We start from the raw sequence: 17,428 nt of genomic DNA on the forward strand, positions 1-17,428 counted from the left end.
ACCCCCTTGCAGGCGGCACTCTCGGGAATGGGGCCAGAGCTGGTGATTCACACGGAGGGGGTGCTCCTTTCCAAAGTGCTTTGCCTCTTCTTGAACCACAAACTGGTAGAGACGGAAGAGACTTAAAGATCAGCCAACCTAACCCCCTGGAGCTAGAGAGGGGAAACTGAGGCTGCGAGAGAGGAAGCAGCTCTCCCAAGGGTTTGAACCCATGCCAATGCTTTTCCCAATAAACTTGATTTGGAGGCTATGGCTGGGCAACGGCCGAACTTGAAGCAGGGGTGTGGACCGGAGGACCTCTTGAGATGCATTTCAACCCAATGATCATCCCCAAACTAGCAGACCCAATTCCTACCTAGCCTCTAGCGAGCGTCTTCCACTCCAACTCTCTGACAGGCAAATTTACACCCCAACCAGTCTTCACTGGGTATTCATATGTGCCCGGCATTGTGCTAAGCGCCGGGGATGCAGTGGAGCACAAAAGAAGGGCAGTCTCTGTCCACTGGCATCTTACAGCCTAGCAGGGCTCCGGGTAGAGCAGGGTAATTAAGTAATTATAAATGATAGATATTGCAAAGTGGAAGTGCAAGAATGCGGTGCATCAAGGAAGAAGGCAGATCTCAGATAACAGAGTCTCCTGGGTTCAAATCCCAGCTCTGCCACCTTGGGCAAGATGCTTAACCTCTCTGAGCCTTGTTTTTTTTTTTTTTTTTTTTTTTTTTTAATCTGTAAACTACAGGTATTTCTGTTATCCTAGTGAAGGTGGGATGAGGTGCCTGGCACCCATCAAGGCCTCGAGAAGTGAACACGAGTAGGGGGAAGCTCATCTTAGCAAATGCTTTCTCCTTCGACTCTAGAAGAGGAAGAGATGAAGAAATGGGGACTTCGAAGCTTTCAGAATTGGGAGAGGGTCGGAAGAACAGCCCCCTGCCCCTTTGCAGCCAGATCGCTGTCCTCCCACCCTTTTCTGATCTTGGTGGCCAGCTGTGTCCTCATCAGCATGGATGATCACTCTGCCCTGCTAATTAACACCCGCCCTGTTAATGATTAAATCTAATGACTTTGACTTGGGGGTGGGATGGAAAATTCCCCAGTCACAGGATCGGAGGTAGGTTACCAGGAGTAGGAGGGAAGGGCCCCCTGGGCTCAGGGTGCGTTGTAAATGGTAGGTGGCTGGGAAGCAGATGCCTGGGTTTCTCCCCAGGCTGCTCGACAGAGGATGGTGGATGAAGGGGGGTCATTTGAAAGTCACAGCCCATCCCACCATCCCCCATTTCAATCAGGCTTGGCAGAAGGCCCTGGGCCCCAGCCCAAGCCCTGGCATTCCTCTTGCCAGGGGTTGGCCATGGAATGCTGCTACAGCCAGAAGGACAGGGGAGACGGCGCATTCGTTCCTAGGGCTGTGACAAAGTACCACTACCTGGGTGGCTTAAAACAGTAGGGATTTATTCTCTTAGAGCTCTGGAGGCTAAGAACTGGAAATCAAGGTGTCAGCAAGGCCATGCTCCCTTTGCAGGCTCTAGGGGCGACTCCTTTTGTCTATTTTATGGCCCCACCCAGGCCAAGGTTTGAATCCTCAACCTATGCTGCAGCTGTGGCAATGCCAGATCCTTTAACCCACTGCGCAGGGCCGGGGGTTGAACCCACACCTCTGCAGAGATCCAAGCCACTGCAGTCAAGATTCTGAATCCACTGTGGCACAGCGGGAACTCCTCTCTCAACTTTGGATGGCCCTAGGCGTTCCTGAGTTTGTGGCAGCGTAACTGTAGTAACTGTAATCTCTGCCTCTGTCTTCACCTGGCCTGCTTCCTTCTTGTGTGTCTCTGTACCCTCCCTTCTTCTTGCAAAGACATCGGTCATTGGATTTGAGACCCACCCTAAATCCAGGATAATTTCATCTCAATATCCCTAATTAACTGCATCAGCAAAGGCCCTATTTCCAAATAAGGTTGCATCCTGAGGTTCTGGGTGGAAGCAAATTTTTTTGAAAGCGTGTTCAAGCCACTACAGAGAGTGAGCGTGTCTGGTCGGGCAGGAAGCTGGTGGGTGTCTGGGAGACTGTGCTGGAGCTGGCACTGGAGGCCGAGGCTCTGTGTCCTGCCCCCAAGAGGTAGAGGGAGTCCTCAGGACCCATGGGTGGGGTTGGACTGGGTCTCAAAAGGCTACTGGTGGGACAGAGGCAAAGAGATGGGAGGAGGAGTATTCGAGACTGGAGGAAAGAAGGCTGAGGGGACTTTCAAGGGGAAATCCCGAGTCTGTAATTTAGTCTCACTGGGGAGAGAGTGTAACCTGATTCATATTATATACCGTATATTATGCATATAATTGTGCATATTCTATATTGCATATTGCACACACAATGTATAAGTACACATTATATTTTATACTGTATATATTTTATACGTCAACCACAACTTGTCATGTAATAAGGGAATAAATTTGCTTTTCGGTTGCTTGATGAATTGGATTTCATGACTCAGTCCTTTCCACTTTATTGGGCCAGTGGGCAAAGCTACTTTACTCTCTTGCTCTTGGGTGAAAACCCAAGAAATCCTCTTCTCTATCCTGCTCACTCTCAGATAAGAGATAGGCTTCATTCAGAAATTAGAATGACCGGGCCAATAGATGAACCCAAATCTGAAATTAACCTGTTTTTCGGGCTTGCTACACTTAGTCTTTGTTTTTTCTTTAATTGAAATATAGTCGATATACAATACCGCATAAGTTTCAGGTGTAGTACAGCATAGCGATTGAGGTTTTTTGTTTTGTGTTTTGCTTTTTTTTTTTTTTTTTTTTTTTGGTCTTTTTGCCATTTCTTGGGCCACTCCCATGGCATATGGAGGTTCCCAGGCTAGGGGTCGAATCGGAGCTGTAGCCGCCAACCTACGCCAGAGCCACAGCAACGCAGGATCCGAACCATGTCTGCAACCCACACCACAGCTCACGGCAACGCTGGATCGTTAACCCACTGAGCAAGGCCAGGGATCCAACCCGCAACTTCGTGGTTCCTAGTCGGATTCATTAACCACTGCGCCACGACAGGAACTCCCTGTGTTTTGCTTTTGTTTTTGCAGATTACGTTCCATTATAGGTTATTATAAGATATTGAGTATAGTTCCCTGTGCTCTACAGTGCATCCTTGTTGCTTATCTTTTTTTTTTTTTTTTTGTCTTTTTTAGGGCCGCACCCTCAGCATGCGGAAGTTCTCAGGCTAGGGGTCCCATCGGAGCTACAGCTGCCAGCCTACGCCACAGCCACAGCAACGAGGAATCCAAGCCACGTCTTTGACCTACGCCACAGCTCACAGCAATGTCGGATCCTTAACCCACTGAGCAAAGCCAGGGATCGAACCTGCATCCTCATGGATGCTAGTCAGATTCGCTAACCGCTGAGCCATGACGGGAACTCCCTTGTGGCTTATCAAGTATCTGTTAGTTCCATGCTCCTCATTTGTCCCTCCTTCCTTCTCCCTTTGGTAACCATGAGTTTTCTATGTCTATGAGTCTGTTTCTGTTTTGTACATGGATTCATTTGTAGTATAAGATTCCACATACAAGTAATATTGTACAGCATTTGTCTTTCTCTGACTTACGTCACTCAGCATAAGTGAAATAGATAAGGCTACTCTTCTTTATGCAATGTCACTTTTCTTTGGGCTGCTGGGTCTTGCTTCAGTTGAAGCAGGGGACAGGGCGAGTGTCTGGCTTCTCCCTCCTCTGCCTCCCTGCCCTGCCCCTACCCATTCTTACAAGTAGTTGTTTCAGAGTGAGGTGTGCTGGTGAGGAGGTGGGGGTGCACAGAGCAGATGAGAGGGGAAGGTGAGTTTTTACTCCCTTTTGCACTCAGCCTCCTCCTTTGTCAGCTAGTAGTGTCCTCAGCTGGCAGTGTCCCCGGCCTTCCTCTCCGATGTTCTCAGGTGACCAGTCCTGGCTTTTTAGAGCTTTGCCCCTTCACCTGTGTTTCTGTGTCTCAGGAACTTGAACCTCCTTCCTCAGCTGCTGATGTCTCTTTGTCCCTTGAGGTCACCCTATCGGACAGCACCCAAGATGGCTGCATGAAGATACACCTGTTTCTCTCCCAGGACCCCCTAGTTGCCTCTTCCTTTGCCAGGCAAACTGTGGGAGCCCAGGATATCGCAGAGCACCTGCTTGGCCAGCCTGCCCACAGGCTGATCCTTGGCCCTTGTCTCTCCTTTTAAATGTCTGGAAGACATCCAGGCTCCAGACCTTCTAGGGGGCCACATATTCAGCTCTTGGGGTCACCCATGCCAGTATCCACTGGGTTTGCTGGGAGAGAGGGGACAGGGCTCACAGCACACCTTCCTCCATGCATCTCTTCCTTGCAAAATCCTCCCTTCGTTATGGGGTGCAATGGGTCCGCTGCTTGGGGTACTTAGCCAATGAACACACCAAGTCCTTTCGATCAAAGCAGAAGCATTTATTACCTGGGACAAGTAAGGAGATGGAGAGATAGCTCTCGGAATTAGTCTCCTTGAAGAGTGAGATCTAGGAAGTTTTCAGCTAAGGGCACATGCATATTCATGAGAGGGTGAGTGGATCGGCCCGAGGTGGCATTCCCGTTGTGTTTGTGCAAAAATGGTGATGGTTCCTGCCCTTGGGGATTTTAAAATGAAAAGGAAGTAAAGGTCACTCTAAGGTTGACAAAATCCAGACACCAGTTGGGTGAAGTCACAAGGGTCAGCAAAGGTCAGCAGCATCATCCTCGAAGCTCCAGTGAATCTGGTGATTGAGTGGTTGAGTGGGTTTGAATCCTGCTGCAGAACAGCTCAAGAATCTGCTTCGGTTTCCACTGAAACAGAACTGGGAGGTTTTTGGTCTGTTTGTTTGTTTTCCTTTTCCACCCTGTGGCATATAGAGTTCCCCGGCCAGGGGTCATATCACAGCTGCAGTTGCAACCTACACCGCAGCCATGGCATGGCCAGATACTTGAACCCATTTTGCCAGACGGGGGGTTGGAACCTGCATCCTGGCGCTGCGGAGAGCCACGATCCGGTTGTGCCACAGCAGGAACTCCAGAACTGGGAGTCTTTATGACTGATTTATAACATTTGCTATGGTTACTTCTTTTGCCTGTTGATAGTTGTTTCCGCATGCTTTGTTCTTTTAAAAGTTATTAATTACCGAGCCTTAGTCTTTCCACATGAAGACCTAGGAGGACATGGCTCAGCTTTCTCTCAATCATCAGTAAAGAGAACACAGAGGAGTTCTGAAGCTTACACCGGTTCTTAACCCAAGCTTGTCTAGCACATGATACAGTTTCTCTTATTGCCAGGCCTCTACCTCTGCAAGATATGACATATTCTGGTTTAGCCGCCCCCTCCCCTTCCTTGTTACTGTCTCGCTAACAGCTTCTCTCCACATAATGATGCCTTTGTGTCTCCTTCATCCGGCCGAGAGTGTCAGAAACTGGTTCTTAAATTTCTTTTGAAAGTCTCCATATGATGATTTGGCCCCTCGCTTTAAAATTTCATCTGTGTATCTTGGTGCCTAGTTGAACATTTAATTTTAATGTTCTGTTACAAAAGCATTTGGGACAGTCAAGATTGCGTGGAGAGAGAGGGCCATCGGGTTTTAAATTCACACCCGCATCTTCTTTACGTAGGAAGACCCCAAACAAACGGCCCTAAGATGGAATGGCCACCAGAGGGCAGCAGATCCCGCTTCAAGCCCTGTTCCCTTCCTTGGACTCTTGGGAAGTAGAGCCTTTCCCTCCGGTTCCAGAGCCCAGGTGGGCCCAGGGACTGCGCCACCGTGGAGGGGCTCAGCTCTCAGTTATCTCAACCGGTTCCTCAACTTTGGCCCCACTTTCTGCGGTCTAACTATCATTCTTCCAGCTGAAGGATCAAAGTTGTCAGTCTGCATTGGAAAGTAACCCCCGGTTACCAAACACCTACACTGTAGTGGCCCTAGGCATTAAAGCCACAGTCTCTGTCTTAGAGAAGCCTAGTCAGGGCTGCGAGCATATGTGATGAAATGCAAATATCAACTACTGTTGCAGAGGGAGAACTAAGAGCTTTGTGCCAAAGCCATAGAAACAGCAGGCCGATGGTTGCCAGGGGTGGGGGTGGGGCAAATAGATGAAGGGGGTCAAAAGATGCGAACTTCCAGTTAGCAGATAAATAAGTTTGGGGATGTAACATACAGCGCGGTGACCAGAGTTAACAATATTGTGTAGCGTATTTGTGAGTTGCTCAGAGAGTTGGTCTTAGAAATTCTCATTGCACATTCACACACACACACAGCTGTGACTATGTGAGGTCATGGATGTGCTAAAATTATTGTGATAATCACTTTGCAATATATGCATATATCAAAGCATTACATTGTACACTTTAAATATATACAATGTTATGTCACATATCTCCATAAAGGTAGAAAAAGAAGAAATAAATGCTTTGGGAGCACTGAGGAAGGAGCCTGAGCTGGAGAAGACTTCATGAAGTGGGGGGCAGGAATGGGAGTTGATTTTTTTTTTTTTTTAAGGATGAGTAGGACTTCGGGGAAGAAGAGTTGTGAGATAAAGGGGAGACAGATGGGCAAATCCTGGGGGACAAGGGAGTTGACAGGTGACGAGGGAGGTGGAGGGTAATGGAAATTGGTGGGTTATCAGGGCTGTGTTTAAGGACCCAAGGGAGACTGTGGCCTGGGGCAGGGGGAGGGGGGAAACTTTGGGAAGACTCCATTTTCTTTCTTTTTTGGGGGGGAGGATTTTTTTTTTTAATATAATGATTTTTATTTTTTTGCATTATAGCTGGTTTCCAGTGTTCTGTCAATTCAATGAATGTTCTTATATTTATAGTTGTACAACCATCATCACAACCTAATTTTAGAACATGTCTATCCCAAATCCCCATTCCGTTCCTCCCCGCCACAACCCGTTTCCTTTGGTAACCGTAAGTTTTTCAAAGTCTGTAGGAAAAACTCCATTTTCTGCTGTCACAGAAACAGAGGTTGCTGTTCTGCTCTGCTGTCTCCAGGGACAGGGAGAGGCTAGATGACCGCAAGGATTTGATTGAACTTGGAGGTCATGGAGAAAAGGGGGGAGAGGGGCCCCTTGAGGGTCCCTTCGAAGAAACACTTGAAGGATTTGGTGCTGTTTGGTGGGCATCGAAAAAGACGCAGCTGGGGTGGGGTGATTTTGAATAACAGGAGAAGTGAGGGCACAGGCTTTAGATGGCGTTAGGTGGGCCTTGGAACAAATCCTGATTCTTCTAAGCGACCCTGGGCTGATTGCTTTAATTCTCAAGCTTATTTTCTTTCCTTCTTCCTCCCTCCCTCCCCTCCCTCCCCTCCCTCCTCCCCCACCCCCCGCCCCTCTCTTTCTTTTTTTTTATGGTGCATCTGGGGCCTGTGGAAGTTCCCAGGCTAGGGGTGGAATAAGAGCTGCAGCTCTCTGCCTACACCACAGCCATGGCAGTGCCAGATCTGAGCCACATCTGTGACCTATGCTGCAGCTTGTGGCTATACCAGAGCCTTAATCCACCGAGTGAGGCCACGGATCGAACCCTCGTCCTTATGGACACTTTGTCAGGTTCTTAATCCGCTGAGCCACAATGGGAACTCCATCAAGTTTGTTCCCTAATCTGCAAATGGGAATAGTAATTCCCCAATGCTAGGGATGCCGCAAGGATTGAATTGAGATAATATACATAAAATGCTTAGCACAGAGCCTGGTAAGCGTTCATTAAATGGTAGCATTTATTATTAGAATGATAATTGCCTTCAGATGTTTCAAAGGTTGTCACATGGAAACAACCGGCTTATTTGTGCTGGTTCACCAGAATGAACCAGTGATGCAAGGGTGGGGAGACAGATGTGGGCCGGCAGGGAGGAGGAACCTCTTACAGTCAGAGCTGCCCAAGCCTGGAAGAGGCTGCACTGTGTTTAAGGAGATCTCTGTCTTGGAAGTATCCAGAGGCTGTCTGGGGTATATTAGACCTAAAGCTGGATCTTTAAGGACTCTTCCTAACTCAATTCTTGGGGATGCTGGGTTATTCTGAAACTGTACATCAGAGTCTAGGAATGGAAGAGTCTGTGATTCCCCCTGGAGGAGAAGGGCCTCTGGGATGGGGAAATAGGGCCGACAGTGGAGAGAACCAGAGTCTGTCCTGGTCCAGGGCCAGATCACTCCAGGCCTTAGCCTCCCTGGCTTCCTGGGTGAAAGGGGCAGGCAGGAGGCTCTGTGGAGGGTGTCCCATCCCTCTTCCTGCCTCCAGGGGATGGAACATCCATATTCTGTGCAGGAAGTCTGGACGTGATGGGAGATATTCATCTTAAATACTCTTCCCTCACCTCCAGTAAAAGAAAGTCCCTGGGAGTTCCCTGATGGCCTAGCAATTAAGGATTTAGTGTTGTCACTGCTGTGGCTCAGGTTTGATCCCTGGGAACGGCTGCATGTGGTGGGTGTGGCCAAAAAAAAAAAGTCCCCATTCAGGGACACCCCCCCCCCCACTGACACCTGTATGTGTGTTGAGAAGACCTTCCTGAGACTTCAGCTCAGGCTTCCTCAGTGCAGGGCCTGGACCTCTGATGCCATACGTCTCTCCCTGGGAATGTGGTCGCCTCATCTCTGCATTAATCCCGTAGAGGCTGGGAAGGGAGTCCTGGGCCTTTGAGCAGGATCTTTTCTTCCCAACCCCTCCGAGGGAGGGAGACCCTTATCTGCTGCCCCCTCCCTGTGCCCCTTTCCATTAGCAGAGAGGACCTTGCTCCCTTCTTCACTGAGGGTGAGTGTTGGAGAGAAACTTCTAGTCTCCTCTGTCCCTTGCTGGCTCCTTCCTAGGAAAGGGGTAGTTAATTTCACAAATGACTGCATTCATGCATGCATTTAATCCACTCATGAATTCTTTTTTTTTTTTTTTTTTTTTTTTTTGGTCTTTGTCTGTTCTAGGGCTGCACCCTCGGCACATGGAGGTTCCCAGGCTAGGGGTCTAATTGGAGCTGGAGCCACCGACCTACACCACAGCCACAGCAATGCAGGATCTGAGCCGCGTCTGCAACCTACACCACAGCTCATGGCAATGCCGGATCCTTAACCCACTGAGCGAGGCCAGGGATTGAACCCGCAACCTCATGGTTCCTCGTCAGATTTGTTAACCACTGCGCCACGATGACGGGAACTCCCACTCATTAATTCAGTTCAGCTTCATTCATTGAACTCCAGCAGTTTACCCAGTTATTACCGTTCAAGGTACTGGAGAGAAACTGGTGAATACTCATGATTGACGAGTGGCCAGGTTTTATTGGAGCTTACATTTTTTGGTGAGGTAGAAAGCATATAAATAAATAAACAAGCCTATAAATAAGGTAATTTCAAAGTGTGGTAAATGCTACACAGGAATAAACAGGGTGAGGTGACAGAAGTAATGGCTGGGAAGGTAGGTAGGGCAGGCACTGGATGGGATGGCTGCGGAAGTTCTCTCTGAGAAGAGATGATTGAGCTGAGACCTGAAGGATGGATGAGCGGGAGTCAGCTGTGAAAAGAACAAGAGGCGCAGGGTCCTGAGCAGAAGGAATAGCCTTGAGGATGAAAGCCCCGACCTGGTAAGGATGCTGTGTGTCCTGGGACCATGAAGGATGCCAGCATGGCCGTGAGGTGTTGAGAGAAGAGGAGCGAGTGATGAGGTTGGGGGGGATACAGGTGGGAGCCTGAGGGCCCTGGGAAAGGGCTTGGGGTTTACATGAAGTGTGAACTGGAAAACACCTAGGGCTTTGAAGCAGCAGACTGACTGACATGATCTGATATATCTTAAAAATATACCTTAACAATATCTATTGTCAGGAGTTCCCATTGTGGCTCAGCAGCTCATGAACCTGACTAGTATCCATGAGGATTCGGGTTCGACCCCTGGCCTTGCTCAGTGGGTTAAGGATCTGGCACTGCTGTGAGCTGTGGTGTAGGTCACAGACACAGCTTGGATCCCACATTGCTGTGCCTGTGGTGTAGGCTGGTGGCTACAGCTCCAATTTGACCCCTAGCCTGGGAACATCCATATGCTGCAGGGTGCAGCCCTAAAAAGCAACAAACAAACAAACAAAACCCCAAATCAAAAAACCCCCACTTATCTAAATGCTGAATGGAGGGTAGACTAGAAGCAGAGAGGTTAGCCAGGAGGCTGTCGAAAGCATCTAAGTGATAAACAGCGGTGGTGGAACTAGGGAGCGGGGAGAGGGAGGAAGTCAAGTTATATTCTGGAGCTAGAGTTCATGGTTGTGGGGATTGAGGGAAAGGCAGAAATCAAGACTGACTCTCAGGCTTTTAATTTGAATAATTGATTATATGGACGTTATATTTAGTGACATATCAAGATAAAGCGTACAAGTTTATTAAGATACTAGTTCAGCTGCAGTAATAAAGTCATAATACCACAGCTTTAACTAGAGCTAAACAGGGTAATGAGGCAGCTCCACAATATTCAGGACTCAGGCTCTTTCTAGCTTGTAATTTTTTTTTTAATTTAAAATTAGGGCTCTATGATGGCTGCTCCAGCTCCCACCTCCTCATCTCATTTCAGTGGGAAGGGAGGGAAGAGAAGGGGAGGACACACACCTCTTCCGTCAAGGACACTGCCCCATAATTGCCCTTATCATATTTGCCAGCATCCTTGGTCTAGTCACATGGCCACATCTAGCTGCAAAGAAGCCTGGGAAATGTAGTCCTTAGCTACCCGGAAACAATGGCAGTCAGTAGATCAGAGGTCTGGAAAAGGTGAAAAAGTTGTTATAACTGGCCTTCTAGAGTGGAGGAGATGGGAGGCAGGGAGGTGGTAGACAGAGGAGGGGATTCGTGAATTGGAGGTTTAGGAGGTTACTATAGCAAAGTGTAGGCTGAGGCACAAAAGTCAAGGGCTGAAAGGCCTGAGTGGATGAGAGGGCATCTGTGTGATGGACAGGGAGTTCCCGTCGTGGCTCCGTGGTAATGAACCTGACTAGTGTCCTTGAGGACGTGGGTTTAATCCCTGACCTTGGTCAGTGGGTTAAGGATCTGGCATTGCTGTGAGCTGTGGTGTAGACTGCAGATGTGGCTCCGATGAGGTGTTACTATGGCTCTGGTGTAGGCCAGCAGCAGCAGCAGCTCCAATTTGATCCCTAGCCTGGAAACTTCCATACGCCTCGAGTGCAGCCCTAAAACAAAGCAAAAAAAAAAAAAAAAAAAAAAAAAAAGAATGAAGATGGGGAGTTCCCATTGTGGCTCAGTGGTAATGAATCTGAATAGCATCCATGGGCATTCAGGTGCGATCACCGGCCTCACTCAGGGGGTTAAGGATCCACTGTTGTGTGTGTGGCATATAGGTCGAAGTTGTGGCTTGAATCTGACATTGCTGTGGCAGCTGCGGACCCCTAGCTTGGGAACTTCCATATGTTGCAGGCACAGCCCTAAAAAGGAAAAAAAGAGAAGAAAATGGTGGTAAGGGAGAAAGCTAGCGGCTTCCACTTGGGAATCTTGTAGAGGCTGTGGGAGTTTTAGGAAATTTTAAAATGTCATTTAAAATTAGGCAATTAAGAGAACATTCAAAATAAGACATTGGCAATATCAAGGCATTTGCTGATCAGGGATCAGGAATTCTAGAGGGCACAGGAAAAGGGCATGGGAGAGAGAGGCTGGGTGAGAACTGAGTTGGATTGGGGGCAGACAGAGCCAAATGCAGATGGGAGTCTGGATAATAGGGTCCTGGTGACGGGTGGAGGGACAGCAGGGACCCAGTTGCTCACATCCTCTAAGAGCAATCGGGACAGGGTGTAGACCTGAGGACCTGGCTGGATGGTTTGGGGCCTCTGGCTGGAGTAACCGATTTCTATGTTACCAAGAATTAGGGCGTGTGCGTAGCAGCCAGTCCCATGGGAGCAGGACTTGTGTAGTAACAGGATAAGTGTTCCCGAAGGTGTCCATGTCCTAATCCCCAGAACCTGTGAGTCTGTTAGATCATGTGGCAAAAGGGAAAATAAGGATTCAGATGGAATTAAGGTTGCTTTATTTATTTTATTTATTTATTTTTTGTCTTTTTGCCTTTTCTGGGGCTGCTCCCACGGCATATGGAGGTTCCCAGGCTAGGGGTCAAATCGGAGCTGTAGCCGCAACGGGGATCAGTGCCACATCTGCGACCTACACCACAGCTCACAGCAACGCCGGATCCTTAACCTACTGAGCAAGGCCAGGGATCGAACCGGCAACTTCATGGTTCCTAGTCCGATTCATTAACCGCTGAGCCATGATGGAAACTCCAAGGTTGCTTTAAAATGGAAAGATTACCCTAGATTACCTGGGTGGGTCCAGTGAGATCACAAGGGTCCTTAAGGGTGGAAGAGGGATGCAGAGAGAGAAACAAATTGATAGTCAAGTCAGAATGTGGCGGGATGTTGCTGGGTTTGACAGTGGGAGAATGGGACCATAAGCCGAGGCATGTAGTGACCTCGAGACACTGGAAAGGGGCCCCGAATGGATGCTCTCCTTCCGAAAGGAGTATGGCCCTGCTGACACCTTGATTTTAGCCCAGGGACACCTGTCTGGGACCTGTGAACCCCAGAACGACAAGGTAAGAAACCTGTGGTATTTTAAGCCAGTGCATTTGTGGTCATTTGTCATTAGAAACTAATTATAGAACATTAATACCAGAGGGAAGGATTTCCTCTCCGGGGTGACTGCAGGGCGGGATGCTGTGGCAGCTGTGAGCCAGAACATCTCTTGAACCATGGCTGCCTGGGGCGTGGAGGTACCGCACTAAGAGGAAGATTCCTGAATAGCCTTGCCTCCTTCTCCGCAGCCCTCTCCTGATTCGAACCCTCCCACTTGGACAGGGCTCCCCTCCCCCATGCCTCCTCCCTACCCTCAGCCCTGGGGGCGCCTGCCATTGCCCCTTCTCTAGTCCATGACTCAGGCAGGCAGGAAGAAGAGGAGGTCCCTCTGAGACTCGTGTCTCAATCGGGTTCTCCAGCTCGGCCTGCCAGAGAGATCAGAGTGCTGTGTGTTTTCTGGTGCTGGTCTGGTCATTAATAAAACAGATGCTTGGCTCTCCTTTCTGCTCTCCGTTCTCTGGGCACATTCTCCATTGGCTGGATTCAGAGGGTGGAGGGATGATACGATGGTAAAATCAAGGACTGGCCGTGGGGGAGCCAGGTCAGTGGATTTGAACAGGCAAAGGCTCTGAAGCTACCTCTGACCTGCAGCTTGATAGGTGCAGCGGAAGCTGGAAAGAGGTTACCCCAGTTCTGTGTGGGGGTACAGAGCACAAGACTGGTAACTTTTGGCTTCAGATTCTTTGTGTTAACCTTGAGTAAGGGACGCTGAGTTTGCGGTCCCAGATGCTGATTGTCTGCTTTGTTAGAACTTCATTTAGGGCCACAGAAGCAAGCCTGGAGTGGTTTTACTTAGAGCTGCTCCACAGGCTCTTAGAATTATTTCTCACCACCCAGGCTCAAATTGATTTGGGGTTGTACCTTTATTAAGTAAGCTTTGTGGATTTCCAAAGTTGCGTGTTTCAGACGCATGCTATGGGATTAACCACAGAAGGGTGGTGGACTTCATGCCGATAAAGAGGACCAGGACCTCTTCAATGGAGGAGATGCCAGTGTGTGTAAAAGTGGAGAAAAACTCAAGGGAATTATAACAAACCTGAAAGACAAGAGAGAAACGAACAATTCTTGTACCTGGAACATGCTCTCTCTAGAAATCAGACTTATTCAGGAAAGCAAGGAGATATAGGGTCCATGGTGAGCTACAAGTCTTGGTCTTGTGATGAGAAAAGTTGGCAAGAAAAGGAAAGAAAAGAAGAAGGAAGTTCTTTTGACCGAGCTTGGGGTGGGATGGGTATCAGTTTTTCTTGGGTTAAAGGTTGAGTTCTTAAAGGCCATGCCTGAGATGTATAAAGAGAAAATGGAAGTGTTTCCATACCCAAGTGCTTTTAAGGATGGAACTAGAAAAGAGCAAAATTTTCATTTCTAGCTCAGAGAGGACAAATGGGTAAATTTAACAACTGCGCAAAGCAAAGTGAGGCCGCTAGAGGGCGTATGGGACCCAGGAAACTATTCCAGATAATGGCTTGCTCAGCTTGAGGGAGGAAAGGACCGGGTGTTTAGCGGTGAACCCCGGGAGTATCTGTATCGTTAGGTAAGTTTCAAAGGGACAGTTATTTGGCGGGCGTGGGGAGGTGGTGTTGGTATCGTCCACACCCTGAGGAGCGAGGTCGAGGAATTTGTGGAGCCAGGGCGCAGCCCCCACGTAGTTATCCAAACACACACTAAGGGGAATTCATGCAGGCAAGAAAAAGATCTAGTCACATCGGAGTTAAAGTGGGACTATCGGGTGCATGCATTAATTAATTAATTCATTAATTTTCTTTTTAGGGCCACATGTGTGGCATATAGAGGTTCCCAGTCTAAGGGTCGAATCAGAGCTACAGCTGCTGGCCTACGCCAAAGCCACAGCAGTGCAGGATCTGAGCCCTGTCTGTGACCTACACCACAGCTCACAGCAGCGCCAGATCCTTAACCCACTGAGCAAAGCCAGGAATCCAACTTGCGTCCTCATGGACAGTAGTCGGTTCGTTGTTGCTGAGTCACAAGGGGAACTCCTGGGTGCCTTGTTTTAAATTTTACATATCACAGGATGACAGACATGTCTTAAAGGCTTCTCTCTGAGGGAAGAGATAGTAGGCATCCCCCTCCCGCTTCCCGGCGCTGATAAACTGAATGCCCAAATCATCCTCTCCTTGGGAATTTTCTCCCAGTTGAGGTTTAAGTTCTGTGTGTTGGGAAAGAGCTGGCCCTGACCCAGAGCAGCCTGGAGAGGTGAAGTCAGGTTTTCCCTCTTCTCTCAGGTATGCCTGAGTGTCTGCCCTGGCGGTGCTGGCACTGGCGACTTGACTGGCTGAGCTCAGTGCCCCCATGTGTCAGGAGGAGCCTGTCAAGGAGAGTCTGGCCATCACCCCTTGTGTTCCAACTGCATCTGGCCCTGGCCGAGCCAGCCAGCCTCTTGCCATAAGCTGCTCATTGACGATCCCATTCAAGAGGAGCACAGAGGAGGCAGGCTCTTAACAGCTGCAGCCACAACTGTACTGCTTGAGAGCCCCCACGGAGCACGCACTGTGGGGAGTCTCACAACATCTTTCTCTTGCACCTTGAAGCCTCGTTAAAGATTTCTTTGCCCCCTTGTCCCCCTCAACCCCCCCTCCCCCGCACCATGAAACCAAACCATGCACTAGGTTCTAAGCACATTATCGCCCCGGGGCCTGAGAATATGCTTGGGTTTCTAAGTTTTATTGGTGTAGAGCTGGTGCCATAGTATTCTGTGTCCCAGCTACTCTGGCTTTGAGAAGGAAGAATCTTGGAGCTACCTGGGGATGAGTTAAGTCAGCGTGAAGGTGCAGGAGGAACTGCTCACATTTCTTCAGTGGGGAGGGGAGACCAGGATGCAAGATGCAGGCAGCAGGAGGCAAGGCTACCCCTGCTTCTGGGCCTAACCACCTTTCCCCTGACCCCAAGTGCTCCCTGCTCCCCTGTGCTCCTAGTGCTCCACCCTCCTCATCCTTAGGAGGCTGGCAGGCTCACCACCCCCTGTCCTACCACCACACCTTGGAGGCCTGGAGACGAGGCTCCCTCCAGGCCAGGGAGAGGGCGGAGACACGAGTCCCTCCCCGCTCCCCACACTTCGGGCAGCTGAAGTTATCGGGAGAGCCTGTGAACCCAGCCTTTCCCTTCCCATCCAGACCTCATTCTCCCACAGAGCTGGAGCAACAGCAAGAACTCTCTCTCCACCCCATCCCTCGAGGTCAGAGATTTTTCAGGGGAGGTCCAGCCGGAGCCCGGGCAGCTGGTTGGGGGACAGAGAGCAGTGACCTTGTGGGAAATGGATATTAATGGATAGTCTTTAGGGCCGGAATGTCTAGGCAAATACAAAAATCAGTTTCCTTTGGAGAGAGCAGAATAAGAAATTGGAAGAATTTTGGGGTTCATTTCCTTGCATTTTAATTTAAAAGAAAGTGTATTTAAAATTTGCTCTTTGTTGCTTTTGAAATTAGGAGGTGGTGTGTGTTAACCTTTAGGGTATTTTGGGGGTTGCTAGTGTTCTATTATTTGATGTAAAATAAACTGCTGTGTAATGGAAAAAATAAAAATCATTAAAAAAAAAAATAAAGTGCCAGGCAGTGCTTTTTTTTTTTTTTGTCTTTTTGCCTTTTCTAGGGCTGCTTCCACTGCATATGGAGGTTCCCAGGCTAGGGGTCGAATAAGAGCTGTAGCCGCCAGACTACACCAGAGCTACAGCAACGCCAGATCCGAGCCACGTCTTCGACCCATACCAGCTCACGGCAACGCCAGATCCTTAACCCACTGAGCAAGGCCAGGGACCAAACCCGCAACCTCATGGTTCCTAGTTGGATTCGTTAACCACTGCGCCACAACAGGAACTCCGGCAGTGCTTATTCTGTAACTGGCAGATGAGTTGCACTGAGCCGATAGGGGAGGAGAGACAGAGTTTAGGGCACAGAACAGCCTTGGGGTTAACTTGTATCTTGTTTGGATATAATTCAGGGGCCTTGGGAAGCAACAGTAAATAGGCTGGCCCACTGATTCTAGGAGGGCATGCAAAGAATAGTGATGAGAGCTTGTAATTTCATTTTTTTTTTTTTTTTTTTTTTTGCCTCTCCTAGGGCCACTCCCACGGCATATGGAGGTTCCTAGGCTAGGGGTCGAATTGGAGCCGTAGCCACCGGCTTACACAAGGGCCACATCAACGCGGGATCCGAGCCATGCCTGTGACCTATACCACAGCTCACGGCAACGCCGGATCTCCTACCCACTGAGCGAGGCCAGGGATCGAACCCGCAACTTCATGGTTCCTAGTCAGATTCGTTAAGAACTGCGCCACGACGGGAACTCCCTGTAATTTCATTTTTATTTTATTTTTTTATGGCTGCGGGGTGAAGCGACTTGATGTGGGATCTCAGTTCCTTGACTAGGAATTGAACCTGGGCCATAGCTGTGAAAACGCCAAGGCCTAGCCACTAGACTGCCAGGGAATTCCCATGACTTCATTTTCTTCATCCAAAAATTGGAATAACTTTTTTTTTTTTGGTCTTTTTTTGCTATTTCTTTGGGCCACTCCCGTGGCATATGGAGGTTCCCAGGCTAGGGGTCAAATTGGAGCTGTAGCCGATTTGAATATCTTATAATGCATTTGGAAACCTGATTTTTTAAAAACAAATGATGCCACTTATTATCATTAATCATCTATTATATACAGCAGTGTGTATATGTTATTCCCACCCTCCCAGTTCTTCCCTTGGAAACCTGTTTTCAAATTTCCTGTTTGAAATATGTGTTTCTTTCCTCCTGCCACACAGTGAGAACTATGAAGATCAGGGGACTATAGGATATGGCCCCATTTGCAGGTCACGAGTGCCAAGTGTCTGCAG

This window comes from Sus scrofa, chromosome 5 (assembly GCF_000003025.6).
Source record: "Sus scrofa isolate TJ Tabasco breed Duroc chromosome 5, Sscrofa11.1, whole genome shotgun sequence".
In the NCBI taxonomy this organism is placed as follows: domain Eukaryota; kingdom Metazoa; phylum Chordata; class Mammalia; order Artiodactyla; family Suidae; genus Sus; species Sus scrofa.